General features: G+C 44.7%; 1 long non-coding RNA gene across 1 annotated transcript in view; it reads left to right on the forward strand.

The window, feature by feature from the left end:
• LOC103160117 overlaps positions 1-12,850 on the forward strand; it is a 103,628-nt gene extending 90,778 nt beyond the window's left edge. Inside the window, exon 6 of the long non-coding RNA XR_003481101.2 lies at positions 11,815-12,850. This is a non-coding gene — a long non-coding RNA (uncharacterized LOC103160117). The remainder of the gene's footprint in view (positions 1-11,814) is intronic.
• Positions 12,851-13,296: the final 446 nt, after the last annotated feature.

A 13,296-nucleotide genomic window follows, 5' to 3' on the forward strand; every position in this document is an offset into this window, starting at 1 on the left:
GGAGATTACCAATACGAAGCCAAGTGGAAATATAAGGGTATTTAATAGGGAAAAGCCTTACTTACAGAGCGACCTAGACAGCCGGCATGGCAGCAGTCTGTCCAGCAAGTACCAAAGTAAAACCGAAAGAGAAAACGCAGTCACTCTACGTCACCCTAACCATGCCTTCGAAAGCGTGGTCAGGCACACCTGTAGCCAGCCCCTAAGTAGGCGTGGCTACAGCTTCCCCTACACAAGGCGGATCTTATTTATTTTTAATTCCATGATTGTCAAATGCAAGCCTACCACTATGTTTTTCACAGCCTTATCTCCTAGTGCTTGGATTGTATGGTATAGAAAGGATTAAGACACATTTGCTTTCAATTGCCTCAGACTCGAAGTGCCTCATAGACTAGTTCATTCATAGACTAGGTGAGAATTTGTCACATAGTCTTATCCAGATATAAGGGGATCTGGGAAGTGTAGTCAGATAGGGGTTTGGTAGGTGAGTGTAGGTTTGAATTTTGCAATGTCTGGCCCTGTTTTGACCATGTATCTGTCATCTGACAGCAACCATGTCTGAAAACATGTTAGACATGCATATTACAGGCAGTGAGATGGCTCAGTGTGTAAAGGTGGTTAGGGCCAAATCAGTGCCCTGAGTTCAATACCTGGGTCCTACATGGTAGAGGAAGAGAACCACTGTTCTTAAGCTGTCCCACGACATCCATAGCATGTCACATACATATACAGGCATACACATAAATAAATAATTAAAAAACCCCACACAGGTCAAAAACCCCACATGCAGAAGTTTGAGGACCAGGGCTGGAAAAATGGTTTAGTGGTTAAGAGCCCTCGATGCTTGTATTAGCAAGAATAACCATTACACACCTCTTCTGGAGGATCAAGTTCAGGTCTAGCACCCATGTCAGGCAGCTTACACTGCCTGTGACTTTAGCACCAGAGGATCTGAAATCCCTGACCTCCGAGAACACCCACACCACGTGCACATCCCTATACAGGGACACAAAATTAAAAGTGAAATAAACTTTGTAAAAAGTTTGAGAGATGAGTGTGGTATGGGGCTACATACTAGGCCCACTAGCAGACCCTAATCAAAGCAAATCCAAAGTCCATGTGCCTTACCCAGGGCCAGTAAAACCTGAATCATGGGACCACATTCTGGGGTATTCTAACTGTGGTCAGGGTGGGGGGTTACTGTACTCAATGGGGGAAAACTACAGTTTCTATTTCTTTCCTTGTACAGTACAACATTCAGCCCTTACCTGATTAACTTTAGTCAGTTAATGTCTCTGAACTTCTGTTTTCTCATTAATAAAAAGGATCTAATTCTGGAATCTACTGAGTTGAGGACTGTAAGATGTGTTTGCTTTACAGAGCATCCGATGCATTCTCCACACACATATAGAATTATTCACCGTAAGGGATGATCATTTATTATCATTTTCTTCTCTTAGTGTTTACACTCCTATTGCTTCCAATCATACCTGTCTCAAGCACTGGATTTGGGGAGTATTTTGCAGCCAGTTTGTGAAGTGAAAAAGGGTCCCCCCCACCCCTGCTATCTGCTTGGTGATCTTGTGTGATTGGCACCAGAGAGGCCTGCTCAGCATGTGTTAAGGACATTGTTCTAGTATCTGAAAATGGAGGGTTGCTTGTCTCTCTGTCTTTGGCCTGCTGCTAGGAAAGATAAAACAAATGTATTAGTTGCATAGATTTTCCTTTATGTGAATTTTGCTATAATGTGGATTTTTTTTTTATGGAGTCGGGAATAGTTTAGATGTTTCAAGCCCAAAAGCTCCTAGACAGAGCAAAATATTTTGCCCTTACCTTCACAGAATTAAATTAGATTCTGTGTCTCCAAAAATGAAATGGTTTCTGTGTCTGAAAAGTTAGTGTTAGATAAAAGCTTGTGTTGACCAGTGAACCCCTCTTTGGTTCATATTTGTGCTTTAACAGCTTTGGTTGACAGCTGTGATGCACTGAATCTGGAACAAGACAGAAATTGGTACTTCATTTGATGGAGTCCATGAATCACGCCAGGGTTAATACTCTGACAGCAAAACACCTGTATTTAAACTTCGGAATGGATATAGATGGTTCAGTCCATTTAGACACTCTGGCAGGAGTGAATTTAGGACCAGGCTAGGATGCTGGCTGGCGACGAGCATCATTTTCAAGCAAGTAATCACAAAACTGGGTGTTGACAGCCTTGAGTTCAAATTTCAGACTCTCCCTGTAATATGATATAAATCAGTCCTCTGGATCTTCTTTACTGCCTGTAAAATATGATTTGCTGTGTTTCTTCCACACATATCTCATTGTGCTTCTCAAATACATATTTCAAGGATTAGGAAGTAATTAAAAATAATTTCATGCTAAATTACAGTCATTTAGAGGGCATGCAGTTCTTTTTTCCTAGAAACTTCTTTACTCTCTGGGTCTGTTAAAAAAAAATAAAAAAAAGCAAAAAACAAAAACCCAAAGGAGTCTTTTTTATTTTTTATTTTTTCCCCCAAGGAGTCTTTAACCATTTATCTCCTGGAAGCAATCTGAAACATGAGCTCATCATTAGGCCTGAGCCAAGCTCTGCCAGGAGAAAGTCAGATGCCAGGAGTGGTGCTGGCGTTCACATCACTCTCTTCATTTCTGAAGGGGAAAATCTGACATTTTCAGGGTCATGTCACTATATGGGTTTGTTGTTTTGGCTGACAAACAGAGAGAGAGAGAGACCAACAGTGACTCCTCAGTGGAGAATGGCTTGCATGTTTACTACCACAGGGAGATAGTATTTTTCATCTACTAGGGTATCTTTTGAGTTTCCTTGCCCAGCTTTTTTTTTTTTTTCAGAATTCTATTTCTCTCAATGAATAAAGCTAGGGCAGGTTCATTGTTGGCAATGGGTGTCCCTGAGGTGGAACTCGATGAAATGGTATCAAGCTGTCATTGAGGCTGGCATTGACTGTCACTGGTCATCATCAGTGGCCGCCGAGTCTGTGAAGACTATGTGGAGTGAGTGGCTGGGAAGTGCTAAAGGCATTCCTTGGGGAGAGCCTAGGATGTGGTTACAGGTCTCTGCCATGACAGTCACACGGGCCTGGGAGGGAAGCCGGCTTAGTACCTTGGACAAATGACTTAAGCCTGTGATTCTGAATGAGTTCACCTGTCATTTTTCACCTACCTCCTAGGCTTGTGGGGATTACCTCAGTCAATATGTGTTGGACGATTGGGAAGCTTAAGGCTTGGTGGTTAGCATATGCCTGAGTGTCTCAGGCAGCATGTCCCGTCACACTTCCCTGTCTGTCCCTGTCTGAGTTCCACCTCAGGGACACCCATTGCCAACAATGAACCTGCCCTAGCTTTATTCATTGAGAGAAAGTGACAAGTAAAGATATCTGGTGAGGGGCTCAAGGGGCGGCTCAGGGGTTAAGAGCACACACTGCTCCTCCAGAGGACCCAAGGTCCGTTCCCAGCATACATATCACTTTATAACTGCCTGTAACTCACCTCCAGGGCATCTGATGCCCTCATGTGGCCTCCACAGGCATCTGAACCCACCTCCCCATCTGCATACTTTAAAGATATTAATGAAATATTTTGAGCCGGAGCGATGGCTCAGTGGGTAAGAGCAGTTGCTGCACTTGAAGAACTAGGTTTGATTCCTATCACATATGACAGCCCTCAGTCATCTGTAACTACAGTTCCAGAGGGTCTGATACCCTCTTCTGTCCCCCTTGGACATGGACACACATGGACATAAGTGCAGCCAAAACCCTCAAATGTGTAAAAATAAGAGTAAACAAATCTTAAAAATCCCAATCTCTGGTGGGGCTGGGAGATAGATGACTTAGTGAATGCAGCGCTTGTGCAGGTATGAAGACTGGCATTCAGGCCCCCAGTACCCACACAGAGAAGCTGGGTAGGCATCGTGATCCGCCTGTATCCCGGTGCTTAGGAAATGGAGGTGGGATCCCAGAAGCGAGCTGGCAATTGAGGGAAACACCGAGCAGTGACCTTTGGCCTCTATGGACACACACACATAACACACACACACACACCACCACCACCACCACCACCACCACACCCCGCATACCACACACTGTCTCTCATGCAGACATGCACCCACACATGCATGAACATACATACACACATGCATGAACACAACTACCCACAAACCCACAAAACATGTCTGGTGTTGCTAGAATACAATTGTTCTGAAAGAGTCATCACTTCTTCTCAATGGTTCAGGCCCCCAAGCACCGTGCCTCTGTGTGTAGCAGTGGTCCTTGCATGTCTAGATAAGCATGTGCTGCAGCTCAGCCATTCATGGAAGTTGAACTGGGGGCATCCTTCAGAAGTCAGAGTCGTAAGATGCCAACTCATCTCCAAAGATGTTAGAAATGAGTAACTTAGGTCTGGTCCAAGGAGCAGAAGAGGGTTGATTCTGAGGCTAGGTGTAGTGGTGTTTTGTTTGTTTGTTTGTTTTTGTTGTTTTTCTCTTTGCTCTTTTGGCTCACCACCCAGCTCCCAAATAAATACACAGAGATGTATTTTTTCTTATGAATGCTCAATAAGCTTGGCTTATTTCTACCCAGCTTTTCTTAAATTTTCCCATCTGCCTTTAGCCTCTGGGCTTTTAAGATTTATTCTTATTTTATGTGCATTGTTGTTTTGCCTGCATGTCTGTGTGAGGGTGCTGGATCCTCTGGAACTAGAGTTAAAGATAGTTGTGAGCTGCCATGTGGGTGCTGGGAATTGAACCCAGGTGCCTCTGGGCTTTTATCTTTCTCTATTTCTCTATACCTTCTTACTCCATGGCTTGCTGTGTAGCTGGGTGGCTGGCCCCTGACGTCCTCATCTCCTTTTTTCCATTCCCTCAATCTTCTCTTCCATAGTTCTCCTATTTATTCTCTCTGCCTGCCAGCCCCGCCTATCCTTTCTCCTGCCTGGCTATTGGCCATTCAATTCTTTACTAGACCAATCAGGTGTTTTTGACAGGCAAAATAATACAGCTTCACAGAGTTAAACAAATGGCATGCAAAAGGATACAACACATCTTTGCATCATTAAACAAATGTTCCACAGCACAAACAAGTGTAACACATCTTCAACTAATATTCCACAACAGCTAAGCACTGTGCTAGTCCCTCCAGCCTGATGCTGTGTTACATCCTCAGATGCTGGTCCACTGAAAACATGACTTATGGATTATGGGTGTAATCTGAATGTAGTTTCTGGAGGAGTTTCATCAAAACCTTGTCTGGCTTCCCACTAAGTTTACATCTCTCTACTCATACATTAGTGCCACCCTCAGACCTCAGAAAAGTTTCTTTGTGCAGCGACAGTGGTCAAAGTGCTGAAAGTGCCTGTAGAGAGCTCAGTCCCCAGTGGGACATCTATAATATCTATCTTTTCCAAGGATCAGGGGCCATTGTGGAAGAGGGGGTAGAAAGGCTGAGAGCCAGGGGTTGTGGAAGACTAGAGCGGAAGTGTCTTCTGGATGTGGCAGGACCATGACCTTAACGCCACTGAGGTTACCTGTATAAGATCTGCATAGGTCAAGCCAGTCAGCAATCCCCATGCAGTGGGAGGGGGGTCATGAGCGCTGACTCTTCTTTTTTAAAAAATATTTTTATTCATTTTACATACCAACCACAGTTCCCACTCCTCACTACTCCCTCTCGCTCTCCCTCTCACTTCCCCCCAACCCACCCCCATCCACTTCTCAGAATGGGTAAGGCCTCCATGGGGAGTCAACAAAGCCTGGCACATTCAGTTGAGACAGTATCAAGCCCCTCCTTCCAGCATCAAGGCTGAGCAAGGCATCCCACCATATGGAATGGACTCCAGAAAGCCACCTCATGCACCAGGGATAGATCCTGGTCCCACTGCCAAGGGTCCCACAAACAGACCAGACTACACAACTGTCACCCACATGCAGAAGGCCTAGTTAGGTCCCATGCAGGCTCCCCAAGCTGTTGGTCTAGAGTCTGCGAGCTCCCACAAGTTCAGGTCATCTGTCTCTGTGTGTTTTCCCTTCATGCTCTTGATTCCCCTTGCTGGTATAATCCCCCCTCCCTCTCTTTGACTGGACTTCCAGAGCTCAGCCTGGTGCTTGTGCCCTGACTCTTAACCGAGGAGCTATGGCGAGTGGATGGCCTCTTGGGAACAAAGAGAGTTTTCTTTAAGGGAGTGGCTCCTGGTAGGTTGACCATGCTCCAGTGGATGGCCTCACACCCAGGAGTATATGGACAGTACAAATTGGAATCTATGGATTATTAAAAAGAAGATATGAAGTTGGTGGGTATGCCTGGGAGGAGTTGGTTTAAATATGGTTAAAATACATCATATGAAAGTCTTAATTAATAATAATATTAAAAGAAAAAGCTTGTTTGAACAATGAGGATATAGACGTTGGGTACCACTCATTTTGATAGTCTCGACAGTGATGGGTAATGGGGACATTGTCTTTGTACAAGTGTTCCAGGGTAATAGTGCTGTGTTAGCATAGTGAGACACACAGGCATTAGCTGCATCATTATGAAGTGTGTACCAGGCTTTTTCTTTTAGGCCACCAACCGGCTTCCAAATCATGACACGGAGACTAATTATTAGTTTTGAATGAACGGACATAGCTTAGCTCTTTTTTGCTAGCTCTTAGAACGTAACCTGTTTCTCTTCATCAACATTTTGTTTTGAGGCTTTTTTATTTTTCTTACTTTCTTGCTGTCTCTATGTCTGGCTGGCTGGGGCTGCCTGGCTTCTTGCTCTGGGTGTGTCCCTTGTTCTCTTTTCTCTTATTCCTCCTGAGCCTAGATTTCTCCTATTTATTTTTTTCTGCCTGTCAGCCCTGCCTATCCTTTCTCTGCCTATCTATTGACCATTCAGCTCTTTATTAGACCAACCAGGTGCCTTAGGCAGGCAAGGTGAAACAAATGTAACACATCCTTACGTCGTTAAGGAAATGCAGCACAAACAAAAGCGACACACCTTTACACAGTTGAAGTAATATTCCATAGCATAAACAAATGTAACACATCATTACCTAGTAAAAATAATATGACGTAGATGCTATGTCTTGTGTTAAATGACACAGCTGTGGCACGGTTTGCATGCTTTGGCTACAATGACTGCAGAGAATTCAACACTCTTTTACCATTTCCATCAGTCCTTTGACTTGCTTTGACCCACAGAATGCTACAAAATATTGGTGCTCAACATCAGAGGCTGGGCTTCAGAAACCCTGAAATGTCTAATTGTGCTGCTCAGAACAGTTCTGTTGGAATCCAGGCCTCACGCTGTGTGAAAGCCTGAGCCTCTGATGGAGACAAGAACCAGGGCTTCTACCCTGACAGCCAGCATCAGCAGCCAATCGCAAGGGATGCCATTTTGGACAAAGCTGTCTGCCTTCTCCACATGACAACATATAGATGAAAAGAACCTCTTGGTCAAACTAAGTAATGGATTCATCAGAGTTTAGGCAAACAGTGGCTATTTGCAGTGGAAGACACAGTGACTGATTAGAAAATTAGGGAGGTAGCAGATCTCACGGAATAGTCAAAAGGGCCAGTTGAGAGAGTGTTTGAGAGATGCCCAGAGGACTCCTAGAACCACGAGGGAGAAACCCTGTGGAGCAGCTGGACTGAGGGACTCCTCATTTATACACGGGGTTGGTAAGCATAACCTCTTTGGGATCAGAAGTATATGCAGATGGACAATGTATATGGAATAATATGTGAGAGCTGGGCACACCTACTGTCAATAGTAGCCAGGATGGTGGCTCATGGAACAATATGAGTGTTGGGCACACCTACAGTCAGCAGTAACCAGTATTGTGGCTCTTATGTGAAACTAGCTTTTCAGTAGCAAATGACTGCATTGGTGTTGCATATATCTTATTGTATGCTGTAGTTCATACTCCCCTGCGTGATGTAAGCTCTGAATAGATTTGTTAATTGGCTGGAAATGGTGCCGAGTCTGTCACATGTCTTTCAGGCTTCCAGTCTTCTGTATCAGTTTGTAACCTTAGCTGAATTTTTCTAAAGCGGAAAAAGGTAAACAACAAACTAATTTCAATGAACACTAATATTTACTGGTAGGATACTTGGGGATGGGGGGTGTCCCACGTGAGTCTTTCAGGTTATACTGTGAAGCCAGGGATGCTTTTGTCAAGGAGTCTGGTCTGCTTGTTTGCCCTTAGCTGTTAGGGTCAGAGACTGAGGCCCTGGCAGTCTTATTGACCTGGGCTCACCACCTATCTTCAAGAGGACAGTTAGAAAAATAAATAGCAATGAAAGCGAGCTCTTTCCCTGGTTGGCACCAGCCTTTTCCGTTTCCCCCATGAAGTTCCTCAGGAAATTCTAATTGTGTGGGCCATTGTTTCATAACCCCATAACCAAAGGAAGGCCACAACTGTCTCTTCAGAATACCTGCCTTTTTGCCGGGAAGGCTACGTTAGCTGCACCGCTCCTGTGAGCTCCAGGTTGCTCTCTCTGGGAATGTGAACAGTGTCCCTCAGTCAAGGGCAGGTACCTGAACAGACCCGCAGCAATGAGCAGAACAGCGACAACAGACATTTGTGCAGAGGAATCCTTGGAACCAGTCCAGTTGTCTCTGACTTTTTTTTTTTTTTTTTAAGCACCTTTGTTACCATGGATGACATGCAAGAAGCCACTAGAGCCTCTTCAGTCAGTACTGTCTTGTTGTTAGTCAGCTGGGAGAGTATGTAGCTTTGGTCTAAGACGCCAGCAGCAGGTGTGTGGGGCAGTGTGTGCATCCCAGGCATGTGTGGACGGCAGGTGCTGAGCTGGACACGGTTGTCTGACCAATATAGCACATTCAGATTTCTTTTTAGGGTCTGGCCACTTGTATGTATCTAGTCACAAGGCATGAGATTCCATGTATGTGAGGCAGCTGGGATTTTTTTTTTAATCATTTTCCAAAGGAATTCAATGATTGAAATATCAGTTTACACAAAGCATCTAGCTTTTCCTGAAGCATATACCCTGTAACTCGACAAGGGCTCCTGATATATGAAGAACGAGAAGACAAACTGGTCAACAGCCCCTATAAATAGAACATGAAGTGATTAGCCGCAGTTCTCAGCACACGACGGAAAGGAGTGAATTACATACAGCCTTCCGATGATATTCAGGTTAATGAATGGCTTTCTATTTAGAGCTGCTCCTCTTCCAGGAGCTGAAAGTGGTTGGACTGTAAATTTAATACAAAATTATTTATGTGGTGTGATTTTCGAGGAAGTAAGTAGAAATCTCAGCCCAACATAGTTTCTTTTTTCTTTTTTCCCACCCTACATGATTTGAGCTTCAAAATCCTACTGTCAGAGAGATTCATTCTCTTACATTAAATATTACTTCTGAAACCAACCCTCCATTGTGGTTTGAACTATGTCCCGCATAGTCTCTTGTGCTTGAACACGTGGTCCCCAGCAACGATGCTCTTGGAAAGGAAGTGGAGCCCTTGGAAGATGGAGCTTGCTGGAGGAAATGGGTCACTGGGGGCAGGCTTTGAAGCTTTATAGGCTGGCCCACTTTCTGTTAATCCCTGCTCTTGTGGACAGGACACGACACCCCCACTGGGATGGATTATATCCCTTGGGAACCGTGAATTAAATAAACCCTTTGTCCCCTAAGTTTCCTGTTAGAGTATTTTATCATGTTGCCCCCTTTGTTGGAAGTGGACAGTTTATTGCACCATTCGTACTTTTGTATTTTAGTGTAAAGTTTTTATTCAGTATTTCTCTCCCTTGTAAAGCAGTGTGTGTGTGTGTGTGTGTGTGTGTGTGTGTGTGTGTACGCGCGCGCGCGCGCGTGTGTGTGTTTGACATAGTCATAGAACAAAGGCCCACTATATACATACAGAAGGGGAAGGGATGCCGGATAGCAAGCATTTGTAAGACACACTTCAAAATATCCCACACATGCCCTTGTCTTAGGCTTTAAGATTAGTCTTACAATTACTGATATGAAATAGGGAATTTCTTTCAGTGATCATGCTTAAAAAGCCAATAGTGATTTCTGATTCTCCAAGCTATTATCTTATGTCCAGATGTGGGGCCAACCACAGAGGCTGGAGGTTTAAAGACATGCGATTGGTCAGCTGAGGTCATATGACTCAGTTACGCTGGAAACCAGGGGCAGGGTAGGCATCGTGACGGCGCCATCAGAACCATGTGGAATTAGGGAAGAGGGTTTCCCCAAAACAGCTGGGGTTACTGTCTGCTGCCTGCATTCTTATGGTTCAGAACCATCTGCACTTCAAGCTTCTATGGTACAAAGTGATCCATTCTTACTTACCCGGAGTGTGTGCGTAGGCAGTGCAGGAAGGCTCCATATTTGAGTTCGTGAAAACAGAACCCAGACTCGGAGCCAGCCGAGTGGAAACGGACCCACATCTAAATCTTTTTACATCTCAGTTTCTCAACAGTGATTTTTTTTTCCCCAGTCAATTTCCCTCCACTGGTCTCAGGGAGGCACTTACTTGCTTTCTGTTATCATTCTTTCCGAGGGTCTCTCATAAGTACAATCGGCCCTTTGCACATCTGACATTTTCTTCTGAGACAGGGTCCCAAGATGACTCAGCCCTGGCTTGGAACTCGCTGTGTAGACCAGGCTGGCCTCTGAACTCATAGAGTTCTGCTTCCTTGTTCTCCGGAGTGCTGTGGTTAAAGACATGCCAAGTTTCTGTCTGAATCTTTTTTTTCTTATTATGAACTTTTTGAGATTTGTCTGTATTGCAGCAGAATTCGCCTCCTTTTTTGTGTTCAGTTGTACTCCACATACCTGTTGGTTGGTGGTTCATTTGTGGTTCATTTGTTTCTAGTGGCGGTTGTTCCAGCTGCTGTTTGCTGTGAACATTTGTGTGTGAATGCATGGCCATACCTTGCTGAAGGTTCCTCCATGTTCCTGTTACCAAATGCTTTTAGAGACTAGATATGCTGTGTGGTTAGTATACACACAGATGTTAGTATGTCACACAGAGTGAATGAAAGGCAAAACGGAACAAGAGAAATACACTGTGTGAATGGAATAAAATTTTTCTTAACATATTTCAAATTTCATATATTTATTAATAGAGGTGGCAATTTAAAAAGAAACTGAGAAAAGGATATAGGTCCAAAGGCCTTTAAAATATGTAAAATGCATAAAATAGTCATATTCTGAAAATTAATGCATACTTATAAAAATCTAAAATTAGGGACAAAGTGTTGTAAGGGATATTGGTTACTAAAAAAAACCTCTTAATTTATGACCATTAATTCAGGATTTTAAAAAAAAGTGTGTGTTGTGTGTATATGTTTACATGTGTTTATGTGTGTGTATGTGCTATGTATGTATGTTATGTGTATATATGTTTACTTGTGTGTGTGTCTATGTATGCCTGTATATTTACATGGATGCAGGTGTCTGAGGAGTCTAGAAGTGGGCATCGGACCACTAGAGCTGGAGTTAGACAGATGACTGTGAGATGCTCCAAATGGGTGCTGGAAACCCACTGGGCTTCTTCTTTGGAAGAGCAGCAAGTGCTGTTAAACACCAAAGCTCCAGTTCCTAATTCAGGATCTTAGGAAAAATATATATGTAATTCATTAGGCGTGTTGACCATTGAGCACTTAGGTTTCAGGTAAATTTTAAGGCGAATTCACTTTAGGTAAGTTTTGCTGCCAGTGGAAAGTAATTAGTGAACTTTTTGTTTGTTTGAGTGTTTGTATATGTGTGTGAGTGCATGTATTCCATGGAGCATGTGTGGAAGTCACAGGAAAATTTGCAATTCTCCTTTTCCACTTTGCAGGTACCAGAGATAGAACTCCAGTGGTCTGGATTGGCAGCATGCCCTTTACCCACTGAGCAATCTCACCAGCTTGAGCACTAGTTTTGCCCACTCCTCAGTTAGCATTGGTGTCCCTCACTGGTTGAGAAGGAAGAGATGGTAGTGTTCCGCAGCAGGGTGCCTGGAGAACACAACAACACTCAAAGAATGAAAAGAGCTGAAAATGAAGGGGGAAACTGAGGCTAACATGGCGGCTGAAGGTCTACGGGATGTCTGGGTCTATGGACATGTGTGGGAGCTTCTGGAAGACTCTCGAAGAACTTGGAAGTAGCTTTGCTAGGCATGATGGGTAATGTTGGTTGTCAGTGTGACTGGACTTAGAATCACACGGGAGACAGACCTCTGAGAAATTGTGAGGGATTTTCCAGACAGGTTCAACTGAGGAAGGGAGACCCACCCTGAATGTGGCTGGCAACATCCCATGGACCCGGGCCCAGGGATGAATAAAAAGAAGCAATTGTGCTGAGCGCCAGCGTTCCTCTCTCTGTGCTTCCTGACTGCAGAGACAATGTGACCTGCTGCCTCGTATTCCTGTCATCATGGCCAGAGATGATGCTCTCATCACCACGCCTCCCCCCACGAGGGCTGTACTCCTGAACCAGGAGCCCAAATAAATCCTCCCTTAAGGCCCTTTGGTCGGGTGTCCTGTCACAGCAACAACAACAAAAAGATAACCAATACGCTGGGTTCTGTGTTGTCAGGAATGGGTAAGAAATAGCAAGAAACCTCGTGATGCAGGAGGAGGAACTGTCAGCATGGGTGGCTGCGGAGCGAGCAAAGCTTCCTCGGAGATGATGCTCTCACCACCACGCCTCCCCCCACTGCTCATTGGTGCTCTTCTTTTGGTTCATCTCAGTCTCCTGGGGGCTTTCCCAAAGCACAGGTGCTCCAGATAGTACTGATGCATAGCAACCTTGGAAGACCTGGGTTCAAAAGCCAGACCCAATTAAGATCTAAGTGGTGGGGGGAGGGTGGGGGCTTAGCACGGAGGACGGGGAAAGTCAGGTAGAAGAGTCAGGAAGCGGGAGAGGGTTTCAAAGTTAGGTGAAGTTATGCTCTGGGGCAGACTAGAGAGAACACCGAATGGTGACGAGGGGTGGGGGTGGAGGTTTCCAGGAACTAAGGATTCAAGGGTCAGCTGAAGAAGAGGAACGCGTGTGCTGTATCAGGTTATAGTAGCTCACAATTCGGACGCCGTCTCCCACGTCGTGGTCACCCTGCGTGTGGGAATCTCTAACATAATTTCCAAGAAACTAACAAGGCCAAAAGCCTCGGAAAGAAAACCATACATTCAGAAAGAGAAGACGTGGGATTCTATCTTGATGTTTTAAAACGGGAGTTGCCTAAATAGCATCGTCTTCCCCCCCCCCCCATGGTGCGCAGCTGTCAATTCTTGGCAAGACGCCCACTGGAGGCTGCAGCACCCTGGGAGGCCGGAACCCT

This window comes from Cricetulus griseus (genome assembly GCF_003668045.3).
Source record: "Cricetulus griseus strain 17A/GY chromosome 1 unlocalized genomic scaffold, alternate assembly CriGri-PICRH-1.0 chr1_0, whole genome shotgun sequence".
Lineage (NCBI taxonomy): Eukaryota > Metazoa > Chordata > Mammalia > Rodentia > Cricetidae > Cricetulus > Cricetulus griseus.